Source organism: Humulus lupulus, chromosome 6 (assembly GCF_963169125.1).
Source record: "Humulus lupulus chromosome 6, drHumLupu1.1, whole genome shotgun sequence".
NCBI lineage: Eukaryota > Viridiplantae > Streptophyta > Magnoliopsida > Rosales > Cannabaceae > Humulus > Humulus lupulus.
In genome coordinates this window covers 168636558-168641027 of record NC_084798.1, presented here as the reverse complement: position 1 = coordinate 168641027, position 4470 = coordinate 168636558, and the positions used below count along the sequence as shown (strand labels likewise).

Here is a 4470-nt window from a genome sequence, read left to right as displayed (position 1 = left end):
TTTAAGTATATGCCAAGAGGCCCACAAAACATTTTAACACCGTGGAGTTCTGGGGTTTGTAGCATTCAAGCACTTAAATGCCTTATTGAAACAATTGCATCAGTAAATCTTCTCATAAGAAACGTGCTGGTGGAAAAGTACAACGATATCTTTATACACAAATTTTTTTAGTCAAAAGCAAATGACATAACTATGATGCTCTTGGTGACCTTAACTACTAGCTAGAGAGAGGTTAATATAGAGTTACGTCCTAAATTTATATATATATATAATATAACTTTTCTAGCATGTGATTTACACATTCAATCTCTATTTATCTTTCCAACACTCATTTTCTCTCATAAAAAATAATCTTAAGTTATTAATTTTATTCTCAAGACCTGAAAGAGAATATAAATTTGTAGTGCATGTAAATATATACAGTACAAATTATTCAGATTTCCTCTCGTCATTCTCTTCTACCACTATAATTCTTCTTTCATCTATATTTTCTACTGATTCTGTTATTTCTTTATAAATTCCTCTTTTTCTACTATTCTCCTCTCCAATCATCTTCTTTATTCTCCTTCCCCACCATGTCCTATATCGCTCAACTACTAGCGAAACATCAGAACAAGGAATATATATAGTTTCATAATCATATATAACTCATGCTAAAAATAAATGTTTTTTTTCTTAAAAAAAAAAGGCATTGGTGATTTACATTGTGAATGTGAGTACTAAGATTAACACTCGTGTCATAACATAACAAAATTATGAAGATTTTAACTTACCAATAAAGCAACATACTATAACAGATACAAAAAAAAGGAACAATACCTAATAAATGTGATGAATCTTACAAACTCAATAGCGTACACATCAACTGCCAGTTCCAAGACAGCAACCTTTCCCCTCTTTCTGCCCAATTTAAAACAGAGATGCATTAGGTAAACCCACTAGAAAAACAATGAACAAAAAAATGGATGACCTAATAAAAATATTCATAAGACAATAATTATTATAACCCTTTGGAGTAATAAAGCCTATCAAAATGGAAAATTTACTAAAGAGGCAGAAAAATTCCAACAAAATAACCAAGAGAAAGAGTAATGTATTTGACCAATGTTTTGCCTTTTCTCTGTGATGCCAACACTGAAGCAAAGCTTTAATCATCAGGTGGGAAATCATCATCTGAGGCATTCTCGAAAAGGGAACCCAGAGTTTTCCTCAAAATGCTAAAAGTTTTGTCGTCCTGAATCCAAATAGGAATGCTAATTAGAACTGGCAAAAAGAGACCCAAATGCCTTGAGCTCAGAAAACCTGAAGTTTATGATTAGTAATTTAGTATATACCTGAGTTTTCCTTTTTCAGAGACTCCTCCAATCGAGTAATCTTATCTCCGCAAGCTTTCTCATGGTCTGACATCATACTCTTTTCTTTCTTCCCTGTTGTCATTTATTTACAACAAGACTACTTTAATTACATTTCTCTACAAGGGAATGAAAAGAGTAGTGCCCTGTAAACTTACTCATTTGTTCATATCACTTTAAAAGCCTTTACTTCTCTTCTTCAAACTTGGAAATGGTATCTGACACCAGAAAATGAATCTATTTAACTTATTATTGTCACTAATCTTACCCATGTAGCATGTTGGTAAGTAAGAAAATATAGAATAAGAATAAAAAAAATGTGGAACTAACTAATGTATTAGAACATGAGCCAGTATAATTTCAGAAACAAAATTTAAAGAGTTCAATCCAAATCACATGTCCATTTTTTTGTCTCCGTAATCAATGAATGGAGAACATATCATGTTATGAATTGAAACACCAAATGTGGAATTTAATTTAAATTTAAATAAGAGAGAATACCTTTCAACGCCTGCAAATGGGTTGCTTTTTCCTTGCAAAATTGCTGATAAAGTGTTTGGAACTTGGAAGTTTCCTTTTTCAAACAGTTCTCAAACTACAAATACGAAAAACATGTGATCAAGTGCTCAAAAAAATTGCAATACACTAACAGAGGTTCCGCTATCGCTGAATTCCAAGACCACTAAAGAAAAATAATAAGCTAAGAGATGAACGAAGAGAAAATTCCACTGCCAAACAGACTGTCCGCTATCGCTGAATTCCAAGACCACTAACAATAGAGGTACAAAACTAAAAATTATCTTATAGGAAAAAAAACAAAAATAGAATAGAACTTCTTTTATTTTTGTAAGCAATTAGTAGATTGAAGCAAACAAGGTTCAAAAATAGATCCCCATTTTTTAATTATCTTTAATTCCAATACAAAATAGCAAATAAAACTCATAGACACGCTTCAACCATTATCAAATATAACCATTATAAATAAGTAAAGCAATCCAATTCACCAACATGCATTACAGTAGTCATTATGCTAAGTCAAGCTAGTTTCAGCAGCCATGCTAAGTAAAGGTAAGATCATTTTTTAATACATAATTACTTGATGCTCAAACAATTGAGTACATAATTAGAGCAGCAGGACAATTGTAATAATTGAGTGCATAATTAATCAACTTTTTAATTAATGTGGTGAGACTTTATAAAAATTAACTACAGAGAATAATTGAATCAACAAAAAATATATATTATATGCAAATTAAATAATGTACGTGTAGTGGCTTCTTTTATTTTATTTTTGTTTGTTTAAGAAATGTAGAGGCTTCTTTATTATGTACATTAAAAAGACAACTTGCAAATTACTAGAACACCTGCACTAGAAACCAACAACACAAACTACAATTCATAAACCAAAAAACACAGGAAATGACAGAGAAACAACTACTACCAGAATAGACTAAGCATTGTAATCATTGACGTTATTATTGTCCCAATCCACTGAACTAGAAAATACCACTTTTTTTAGCATACTCATAAACATGCTTTGGATTAAAAAAAAAACACTTTGGATTAAAAAAGCTTTGGGCATTTATGTTTGTTTTGTTTAAAAATTATCTGAAATCCCACAAAATTTTCACTGCTCTCATTTTTTTCCTTCTTCATTTTTAAATCTGTCTTCATCTCTCTCTCTCAAAAAAGAAAAAAGAAAAAAAAAAGAGAAGTCTAGGCAAAGAACACCCATACTGCTTTTGTCTGTGCGCCCAACCAAATAAACCAGGACTTGTTAAAGACAAGGAAAATTCCTAAATCTCAACAGAATTGCAAGACCAAATGTAGGAGTTTTTTTTTTTATATTAACTGAACTTGAAGATGAGAAGAAAACTGTGGGATTAGCAATAGAAGGCTCAGAGCTAAATCATGTTCACCCATTACTAAATCAAGAAGACTTGAAAAGAAAAGCTCAAAATAATGAATCTCCTTTACTCTATTCCAAATAACAGAGGTATGTTTTAGATAATGTGTATTTTAAGAACTAATTGGTTACCATACAAACAGAGCAATTAGACTAAGAGACAAAAGGATTTGAATCATATCCTTGATCATGGGAGCTTTAATTTTTTTCTACAAAATAAAAATTAAACAAAGCAACATTGTTAACGACTATTTTAAAACGTATATTGTTCACTGAGACTATGCATCTTTTATATCTCCTCTACCTTTTCTCTGTCTCAAGACTTATATTATTAGCCTAGAAATATATAGCTCACCCTCTAAAACTATCTTGAATACTTCATTAAACCAAAGGGCTCATACAACATATTCTATATGTCCAAGCTCATAATGTATATAAAGTTTCTTTGGATCATTTTGTCATACACTTGTGGGGCATTGACCATTAGTTCAAGAGTAACATAGACCACAGTTACCTTACACTACCTTGAACCTCAATACAAACAAACATTCCAAAAACTAACCCAGAACTTTTTCAAAGAAGCAAAGGACAATAGATATAAGGAAAGAAAACCTACCTCTGGAACCAGAGCAGAGGAGACCGACGGCAGATTAGCAGCGGCGTGCAGCTTCAACAATCATTCCGGTGCCTTGGGTTCAATATCATTGCACTGTTAAAAAATAAGAAATTCGGGTAAGAAAAAACAACACTTGTAATACTGCTACTGAACAAAAACCATTTTAGAACTTTTTTTTTTTGGGTTATTGGGGAAAAAAGATATGAAAGCAAGGTGGGATATTTGAGGGATCAGACACAAATATTGCTATATCCATCCGTATTATAAAATACATGCTACAAGAACAACTAAAATACAAACAACAGTACCTCACTGGACCGAGAAGCAGAGATGGCTTGAGTTGAGCAATCGCGATGGAGAAACTCAATGGTGCAGAAGCCGAGCTGGATTTTTACAGGTCTTCCCTGGGAGGGGATCGGTGCAAGGCTTAGTGAAGGAGAGGAGAAGAAAAGGGTCTACGTGGCTGAACTGGCATTAAGGTGTGATATATAGACAAACTGGGCAGTACACAAATAATCTCATGAAACAAGATATTTGTTTGGGTTTGGTCCCTTTATCATCATCTCATCACCCTTCCTGGAATCTATGTTTACCAG

The 4470-nt window shown here is 32.4% G+C and overlaps 1 long non-coding RNA gene across 1 annotated transcript; it reads right to left on the bottom strand.

Annotated features, from left to right (window-relative positions):
- Positions 1 to 305: 305 nt before the first annotated feature.
- Positions 306 to 3977, bottom strand: LOC133784293 (uncharacterized). Its single transcript, XR_009871250.1, has 6 exons — positions 3875 to 3977; positions 1854 to 1947; positions 1511 to 1570; positions 1335 to 1427; positions 1103 to 1234; positions 306 to 900 (listed from the first exon to the last, which is right to left on the bottom strand). It is a non-coding gene; the product is annotated as an uncharacterized LOC133784293 (long non-coding RNA).
- Between the last annotated feature and the right edge of the window lie 493 nt (positions 3978 to 4470).